General features: G+C 41.3%; 1 pseudogene; it reads left to right on the forward strand.

Annotated features, from left to right (window-relative positions):
* Positions 1 to 3,097: 3,097 nt before the first annotated feature.
* On the forward strand, positions 3,098 to 6,580 carry LOC136495181 (protein TIFY 9-like; annotated as a pseudogene).
* The last annotated feature ends 4,065 nt before the right edge of the window (positions 6,581 to 10,645 follow it).

The following is a 10,645-nucleotide window of genomic DNA, read 5'->3' on the forward strand; positions in this document are numbered from 1 at the left end:
TTTATTCAGGTAGGGAGTTATTTTGAGTCTACATATAGTCCAATTTTGTTCAGAGTAGTAAAGCTTTGCATTGTGCAAGTTTTGGAGTGTCAGTGCTTTTGAACGATTTTTCTGCAATGGCTATGGGAGGAAGAAGAGGGGTTCCATGCTGCATTGGCTGCCAAGTTGATCAAGGAGTGCTAATCTGAAGGAGCGGAGTACATCTACCTTGTTTTAGTTATGTAAGTCTGTAGGGAGCAGAACATTTATTATGCTATCTATGTACCGCTTGTGTTAATTCATCAGTTGACACAATTGTTATGTTAGTGTCGAGCATTGTTATTATAACAAGTACTCTTTGTTGTAGACGTGATGAATGATGTGTAATGATTAAATCTATATGGTATGTGTTCAGTAAGTTATTAAGGCCCAGCTGAATTAGTAAATACATTGCGAAAACCGGATACCATCACCACCGCTATTAGTCTAATGTGGCAGGGGTCAATAGTGTATCACCGCCAAATCATTTAGTAACCCAACACCGACTAAAGGATCATCACAGGCAGATCATACTGCAATGCAACGGTGATCATGCCCTATAACTAGATGGTTCATATGCTGAAGCGACGGTGATGTTTGCCTCAACACAAGCGGGTCACGCTCTAATGCGATGGAATAAGGATCTGATCATGGACGAATTATAAGCCATGCGGCGGTGTTAGTGCAAACCTGCACAGGTGGGTCATGCGCCAATGCGACGGAAGTAAGGACCATAGCACGGATGGATCATAAGCCAATGCGGCGGTGTTAGTGTGCACCGCAGACGGTCTCAGATAGCGACAGTGAGGGCTATGATCATCACTACTGATAGCTTACTGCCGAGGCCGAAATTGGACTGCGATGGAGGTTACGACGTGGCTGTGAAAGGTCTAAGTGTAGTAGTGAGACCATAGAAGCATCATGGGAGACCTATAAGATCGAGCAAAGTCCAAGGCACAAAGATGGAACCAAGCCGAACGTAAGGATCATGAAGAAAACAAAGGAGAAGGGGCATCGGACGTAGGCTTCGGATGTGTCTGATGGGTAACCCTAGCAATGGCGTCAATCCATGCATCGGACACTATGTGTGTGTTAGGCACGGACTCGACAGATGCACTGTTCACCAAAGACGTAGCAGCTCAATATGCATCGGATGCTAGCGGCAGGAGCATCAGGTGTTGCGGCATTGGAGTCCAATCAACTCTAGAGAGTTTCCTGAGTGACGTGATCTGCATTAGACATGTCCGATGGTTGGTATCGGACTTGGGGTCAGCGTCCGGTGTAAGGAGCGCGCCAATGGTCGGTTCAACGCTTGACTCTGACACGACGATCGTTGTGAGACACTAGACGCGTCCGGTGCTAGCAGAAAAGTTGGGCTCAGGACCAACAGATAGTTCTCACTTTTGGGTCTATAAATACCACCCCAACCGCCCAAATGAACCGGAGAGAAGCTATGGGAAGATGCTAGAGTGTTGATACACCATATTTGAGCTCTCCATTTGTATAGGGCTTAATAGATCATAAGGTGATTAGAGTAGGTGCTTTGCGAAGTGCTTAGGTTAGTTAGATCACCGCTTATGCGCTTGCTCTAGATTTAGGCCTAGTGTTTAATGAGGTTTGCACACCTCTTATCTCTTGGGGCTTGCGCGCACCATTGTTTTACTTGGCAGGGCTTGTAAGTCTTGCGAGACTACACCAACCGTGTTTGTGGTGTAACCGCCACCGTGTACGGAGGGAACAAGGCCCGTGACAGTTCAGTCGGAAGCTTGATAGTGAAGACAGTGGGGAGCGATCTGGGAGAGGCTTGTCGAAAGACACACCGGAGACCGGGGAAGGTCCGGGGCTATCCACGGAGTTACCCGACCGGGAGCTTGGCCCTTGCGAGGGATTCCTTATGAGGTGCTCCAACGAGGACTAGGGGGAAGCTTGCGCGCTTCTCGATACCTCGGTAAAAATACCAGAGTCGTCGATGGGAGTTTGCATGTCTGCCTGATCTTTAGCTTCCGCATTTATATTGTAATCTTGGTTGTGTGCTTTATCTTTACTAGCTTAGTTGATAGGCTAGTTTATAGGATTGGAACTTAGGTTGCATAACTCTTTTATGGCAGAGATAGCAATATATTAGCAAAACCGTAGTTGCACATTTAGATATATATAGTTTGTTTATTTGCATATGTTTTGCTAAGGTGAAATTTAGAGGTCATAGTTAGAAGTAGATTTTTAAGTTGCCTAATTCAACCCCCCCCCCCTCTTAAGTGTCATGGTCCCTAACACAAGCACCTCAAGGGCATCCATTTAGGTATCTTGTCATCTTGTTACTAGAAGGTCAAGAGAGAGATTGGAGTGACAAGTGTGCATGGCACAGCTTAATTAGGCTTGTCTTGGTCAAGTGAGTGATTCTTGTTCTTGTTACTTTCAGTGATTGAGAGCACCTAGATGGTCTTGGTGATTGGAGGTGACTACAAATAGCTCTTGGTAATCTTATGGGGGCTTCGAAGTCTTTGTGACTTGTATGTGATTTTTTATCTCTAGAGATGGAAGATCGATACTCTTAGAAGATCTTGAGTCTTAGTGACTCAAGGTTGTTACCTTAGCGGGTACAACAACGTGGACTTTTTTTTAGGGTGGATGGGGGGCGGTGGGTTGTCCCGACATCCCAATATCACTGGAAAAATCAGTTGCCTCTTGTCCGCTCCACTCCTTGCATTATATTCATGAGTTATGGTCTTTTTTGTGCTATGTGTACTTGAAGTACTTGTTTTTCAACCTAGGATTTCTTTTTCTCGTGGTATGTAGTGTGCTCCTAGCTTGTAGGTTTTTATGTTACACACCTGAGAATACTATTGTTAGTGTGATCTTGCTTAAGGACTAGGTCATATGTTTTTTGTGCGTAGAGAGAGATCGGTCGTTTTCGCGTGGCTCTATTGTAGTCATCGTCTTGTCTTGCGTGTTCATACCTGCCGTGCCACGAGGGAGAAAACCACAACAAATTAAAGACGACTCGGTGGCTATGCATACATGTACCACTTGAACTGCTATTGCCTTGTCAGTTGTCATCAATTTATAATCTGGGCAGGGCTGCGGCACGTCTTCAAAGTTCAAACCCACCGCGCTAGCTGCAGTCTCTCTCCGGCCTCTCTCCTTCAGCTAGCAAGCAACATCGATCCCTCAGGTATACCGGCCATGCCGTCGATGGCGCCGGTAGAGTTCGACTTCCTCGGCCTCCGTCCTACTGCCTGCTACTGCCGCCGACCACCACCACAACGGCAGCACCACCGGCGGCACCACCACCACCTCGTCCTCCTCCTCCATCCGAGGTCTCGATCGCGGCCGCTTAATTTCTGTCTCCCCCACATCGATCGAAACCGATCATTGAATTGAATTAGCTAGCTAGCAATAAAAGCGTACTTGGCTGGTTGTTGACCTCCGCATCCGGATCATCCGTGCATGCAGGCATGAAGACGAGCGCGATAGCGAGCATCGGGGTGCACCAGCTGCGCCGCGTCATCGTCGGCGACGAGGCGCCCAACAAGCAGCAGCAGGCTCCGATGACCGTCTTCTACAACGGCGCCGTGGCCACCTTCGACGGCAGTCTCCCAGGACAAGGCAGAGGCTATAATGAAGATGGCGATGGAGGTTACTACCTCCAATGGAGGCCGCCGCGTCGTCCGTGGCGACACATTTGCTGGACATTTGACCAAAGGTAGGCCGTCTCGAATTGCTAACTAGCTACAGAGTAGTTTTTTTATCACTGCTAACGATTTCACTAGTTCTCTCTCTCTCTCTCTCTCTCTCTCTCTCTCTCTCTCTCTCTCTCTCTCTCTCTCTCTCTCTCTCTCAGCCTTATTAATTAACTGTTTTTCTCTCCAATTTGTTCTTGCTCTGCAGACATGCCACTCACAAGAACCAAATCGCTGCAGCAGTTTCTGCAGAAGCGAAAAGAGAGGTAAACGTACATGGCCATCATGCAACCCTTCACTTAATTATGATTCTGTTTGATTTAATTAATTGAAGTATTATGTGCAATGGTTTCATATTAATATAAGTGATTATATTTGGTCAATAAGTAACTTATGCGTTTAGTACATTTCAAGTGACAAAAGACTATTTGAGTAGCACAAAAAATAATCGCATGCATATCAGGTTTGGTCACCAGCCGGCTCACCTTTTCTTTTTCAACTTTATGGATATTCCACCGATGACTTCTGTACGCATAAAAGTGGGAAGCAGTAGGTCAAAAGTAGACAAATAGGAAAATGAGTGTTTGGATTCTATGAACGCTGGGTGCTCAGTATTTGCAGTATAGTTGGTGTGTTTTGTTTTGTCTGTAGAAATATCATATATATACGACTAAGATGCTGAACATACTATAGCCTGTTTGGACACAGAGTTTTGTTTGGAGTTTGTTTTTTATAAGAAAAAAAAAACACCATGGTTACACAGGATACCTTGTTTTGAAAAAATAATTTTTTTTCAACAAATCTTTTGTTGTTTTCAAAAGCATGGTACTGCCAAATATAAGTTTTGAACACTAGTCATGAATAAGTGACATTTTGACATTGTCCCTAAAATACAAATGTGACCACTACTTTTTTGCAAGTATATATATTTGTAACACATAGCAAAAATATACTATTACGAAACTACTCTTCTAATACAATGTTACCTGTACCATCTTTTTTCTTATAAAAAAGATCCAAATTCGAAACACAACAAATAACTTGTAATCTACTCCCTTCATCCCCTTTGATCAAATATATATGAGAAAATATTAATATTTATAATACATAGTTAGTATTATTAGATAGATTGTTGAATCTATTTTCATAATAAGTTTATTTAAAGATATAAATGTTGCTAACTATTTTCTATAAAACTAGTTAAACTTAAGAAAAAATTGATTGGCACGAATACTATAGCAACATTTATTTTGGGACGGAGGAATTAAGTTTGAAATGGTTGAGTACTTGATAATATACCAAAACATCGCTTATTTGTGTCCGGATTGGAGTAGTTTTAATATTTTTCTAGAGCTTTGCAAACTCCTCTCGGAACCTCTTTTTTCTTCTATACAAGCCAAACCTTTTCATGTCAGTGATCTAAAACTTAAGTCTCTCAATACCACGAATATTTAGTTTTGAGCGCGCTTCAACATATCATCCAAGCATGCCTTACTACTTTCTCCTGTTCCAAATTATAAAATGCTTTGGCTTTTTTAGATTCATAATTTTTATTACACACCTAGATACATATTATGTCTACATACATAATAAAAACCATGAATCTAGAAATGTCCAAAACGTCTTATAATTTGGGATGGAAGAAGTATGATCGAACACTCAATGCAGTCAAAGCCTTGACCATCCATTGATAAAAGATATTACTGTATATAAATAAATAAAATATAAATCAAAATTAAACAGGATACGTGTGATCAGTCGTTGCTGGCATCAACGAAATTATATAAACCGTGTGGGTCCTTTATTTGGACCTCAACAATCTCGATCGGTCAGTTGAAGGGTAGCACAATCAAAACCCACGTTTTGGACGTGACGGATAGCGATGGCTAGCTTTGCACGCAGTCCATAGCCCAGCAGCACCTACCGAATCGACCGACCCTAATTATCAGCCCGTTCGTTTGGCTGTGACTTGTCATATACGATCATAAATTTTCAGGCAGAATGATATTTTTTTCTCACATAAATCAGTCAGTAGTACTCCTTCACGAACCAGCCACGATATGAACCAGCCAACCGAACAGGCTGTATATTGAGCACCTGGTCCTCCAGCTGTTCATAAAGCAATATTTGCTCTGATCATATGTATGATCGCGTTTGATTTGGTTGCTCAGTTTTTGGAACAAAAATGCAGGCATAGTTGACGCATGCATGACTCTTTCGAGAATACTTTTTACTCCCTAATATGACTTGTTTTTCCAGTCTAGATTTTGGGATATACAGATTTAATCTTGACCAAATTATATATACTAATTCACTACTACCTGCGGCCTTTTTAATTAAGTTACTACTCATTCCGTTTCAAATTATAAGATATTTTGACTTTTCTATATATATTTATTTTTAGTACGTTAAACATCATGTATATCTATGTGTATCACAAAAGTTATGTATCTAGAAAAATCAAATATTTTATAATTTAGAACGAATTGAGTACATCTGTTGCACGCTTTACTGATGATGCAACTGCAGTCAACTGATTCGTTTTATTTGTGTGGGTGAATTTATTAAATTAAACGTGCAGGCTGAGTGGGTTGGGTCCGTATCAGCTGGGATCGGGAGGAACCAGCCGCGTTGGTGCAGCGGCGACCAACAAGTCGTCGTTCCATGTGAAGGAGGAAACAGCAGCTTAGCCTACCTTGGCGTCCGCCCCAGCAGCCGCCAAGCTACTACTCCTAATTCAACAAGAAATCTTTGATAGTATTATTGTATCGACAAAATATAAATAGAAGTTCCACTGGGATAAGTTCGTTTGATAATTTCATTCATAAGTATTACTCTAGAGTTGATCATAGGCATATGTATGTTTGTTTTATATATATATATATATATATATATATATATATATATATATATATATATATATATATAGGGAGAGGCTATTCAGCAGCCGGCTATAAAATAAGTTATTCTGTAGCCACCTCTATTTACCATAATTTTATATACTAATTTACCATAATGTCAATACATATTTACGATAGTTGGGTTACTATAACACATGGGAATATTTACCATAACGTTATAGTAAACCACTTAGTAAGGAGTTACTGTAAATCTCGTAAATTAACATAGTAATTATCGTAACTCAAAGTGGCTACAGAATAAGTTATTCTGCAGCCAGCTATAGGATAGTAGTTATAATATATATATATATATATATATATATATATATATATATATATATATATATATATATATATATATATATATATATATATAGACACACACACACACACCCCCAGGATGTTGAATACATTATATTGTTTGATTCTCTTGCTTGTTTGTTGGACACCAATTTTGTGTCATTCTAGCAATGCTCATGTAGAGCTTTTCCATCCTTGACCAGCAGGTTCTTTGAAAACAAATATCATTTCTAAGTTTCCATAAGCTCTAAAGAGCTGCAGTAGTGATGCAATTGTGTACTGAAAAGTTGGTATTACTAATCCAAAAACCACCGGCAGATTCAAAAGTATCCCCTAAATTGATCTCCCATATTTGAGAAATGACTAACTATAATTGTTTTTAGCTATACTATATAATCAGAAACAAGTGTTGCCAGGACTCCTCAAAGCAAAAACAGGGGCGTAACGCCAAGTACACCCTGACATATCCTCCGGTCCAGCTAAAGGCGTCCTCGATAATATGAGATAACAGTTAGCTTATATATGATATGTTATTGCCACTTCGTTACGAGAACCCTACATATAAATGATTTTTTATTGTATATCTTCTCTCCTCCCTTCCCCATTCTTTATGAACAGGCCCACAATTATCTCGTTTTTTGAGCGAGATATGAGTTGAGATAAGAGATAATATCTTGTCTTTTCTATCTTTTGTCTCATCCACATAAAAAAAAGTGTTGACGTGTATTGTTATGAGCTAGCTGAAGTGACACTGTTGAACACACAGTGAAACAAAAAAAACTATTCGATCGAGAAACATCTGTTACCCGCTCCGTGTTTGGCCGTCCCAGTTGCAATCACCCAACACGCGTAGCGTCTCAATTGCCGAAGCACAAGGGGCCCACATATCATGGAGGCTAGTGATGTCTCGATTCACAATGCTTACTCATTGATCGGCCATGCGAACGACCCCTCACAGTCTGCACCATCAATTAGTTCATCACGTCGATGTTGTTAGGGTGTCCCCAGTAGAAATAACTAGCTGCTACTGCCTCCGTATAGGAAAGGGAGGCATTCTGGGACTTCAGCTCGTTTGCTGTAAAGGATGTTGCCGAGCACTTGTATGCGTGACTTGAGACGGCTTTGCCCCTGTCTCTTCACACTGCCGCGTCGCCCGTTTATCGCTCATTTAATCACCGCGTACTAATAATAGCGCAGCCTCGCTTCGCATGCCGCGCCGCCCGCTCGTCTCCCTTCGTCCTCAACCACTCGTCTATCCTGGCCTGGCCGCTTCCTCGCCAACGCTTCCTCGCCGACGCTGCGCTCACTGCTTCCGCGCCTACGCCGTGCTCGCCGCTTCCTCGCCGACGCCGCGCTTGCCGCTTCGTCGCTCCATGGATGCAGCGGCGGACTCTATGACGTCAGAGGAGTTAGCGCCGGCGGACTCCATGGAGATAACGACAGAGGATGACCTCGAGCAGGAACCCACGATCATTGCTAGCGCCATGATGACTTGGAGTCCTTCGTGCCATACTCCTTTGCTGCCGGAGTCCAAGCCTTCTCTCTGTATTCGCTGCGGCATGACCCACGATGACAACGACGATGAAGGCTGCCGCCTACCTCGCCGCCTCGCTAGCAGGTCTTGCTTCTAGCCAACAAAGCTTGATAAACTTATTTTGTGACTTCTTCTGTCATGTCTTTCCTTCGCTGGTTGACAGAACGAAGCCTCAACATCATGTTCTAGTTGTAAAAAAGATAAACACACTAAATCCAACGATTTTGATTACGAGCAAAGTTTACTTTAAAAAAGCAAGGGAGGTTTATCTTACCAGCGAGGTTTTGTACAAAATCAAAATCAACTGCACCATATTCGTCCAGTGGCAAGTTCAAATCAAATCCTATAAAAAAGGAAGCATTGAACTAAGTAAGAAATGAACTGGCCATGTGACACATGAAACTAATAAGATCTGAACTGGCCATGATACTATGAGACATTACCGTTGCCAGTTTTCAACAGAAACTCGTTGAGGTCGAACCCACCATTGTCCGTCTTCATCTTCCAGTACTGACGTGTTTAGATCAAAGGTACCAAATGAACTGACCATGTATGACTCTAAGCTAGCAAATGAACTCGCTCGTTCCTGTCAAGCTGAGTTGCACGGGGTGTTTAAATAGCGAAACACGAGTGAAACACGATCGAGCGCCAGCACCAACGCGCCATGCAACGAAAACAGACGCGCGAAAGAAGGAAAAACAAGCGACGGAACACCAGCACGCGCGATGCAACAAAAACACACCCATGCGTGCGCAACAGATGAAGGCAAACGCAAAAGACGCTCGGCCAGCGCATGCCATGCAACCACACAGTGCCATGCTTGCACACGTGCAACAGACAGAGGCAAACGCTAAAATCGCGCACGGCAAAAAAATTGTGCCCGCGAAGAATCAAACCTAGAACATCAAGTCTCGAGAGTTGCTGCGCTAATCAATCAAGCTGCAGTGAGGTTGTTGTCTATGAAGGACCCGCAAACGTATTTAATAGGGATAGACAGGGAAAACTCTACCCTAATTAATCACTCCTTGGTATGCTAAATGTTGTCCTAAACGACTTTCTTTATAAGTATGGAGGAAGTATCTCTTAGCTTGCATAAGAGATTCTCTCTCCAACAATCTATCTATTTGCACATTCTTCAAAGAGCTTATGGGCCCACAAGTCAGCACTTTATCTCTCTTAACATGCATGGATCCATGTCTGGGAAGCTGTGCTGGCTAGCGCCGAACAAATAGCTAGCATTCTCTCTCTCTCCTCACACTCTCTCGGCATTGGAGACGCCCTTATAGTGGTGGCTGAGCATCCTGCCACCTGATCTAGCGGCACACAGTGTCGTCACACATATGCAATCATGTAATCATCGTCGCTTATTCTTTCGGTAGAAAAACCTACATACTTTCATTCTGTCTTATTTAATTGCCGCTAAAATAGTTAGAAAGTATTGTAAGTTTCTTTTATGTTTATATTTTGAACTATCAATATGGCATTTGAACTATTTATATTGTGGTTTATGGAAATTTTAAACTTAATCTTTGAATTTAATACTTATCATATTATTTAGTGCCTTTTTATGCTGGGTTATATGTTGCAAATTTTATAATTGTTTATTGAATTAGCAAATAGTTTATCGAATTGCATATGAAAATTTTTGTGCAGCACACCCTTTGATAAAAATCCTAGATCTACCAAAGAGACACCTACCATCCTCTATTTTCTTCCTTTTTGCTAAATTGTCCCTTGTTCAGTGATAGCAACCCTAAAAAAATAAATGAACCATTCGAGAAATTTTAGTCTCTCTAAATTAATATAACAAATTTGAATTAAACCAAAACAAAAAAATTCCAAACATCATGACATATTCAAGATCTAATCATAAAATTGTTCAAAAATCCTCACATATTCACTAGAAAATAAAATCCTGATAGTGTTAAAATATTCTAATGTATTCATGTAAATCAAAAAATAAATAAAAATTTTACTAGAACATCATGACATATTCAGGATCTAATCATAGAAATTGTTCAAAAAATGCAACGTAAATCATAGTTACATCAAGCTCATCATGTATTCGATACGTATTAATCCCCGTCTGTGACCAAGAATATTCTTAGTGGTTTCTATATTTAAGACTAACCGTTTCAACTCTAACTACAAGAAAAGAAAAATATAGTACATAGGATAGAAATATGATAGCAACGTACTTTTCTCTATTCTAT

This window comes from Miscanthus floridulus, chromosome 12 (genome assembly GCF_019320115.1).
Source record: "Miscanthus floridulus cultivar M001 chromosome 12, ASM1932011v1, whole genome shotgun sequence".
Lineage (NCBI taxonomy): Eukaryota > Viridiplantae > Streptophyta > Magnoliopsida > Poales > Poaceae > Miscanthus > Miscanthus floridulus.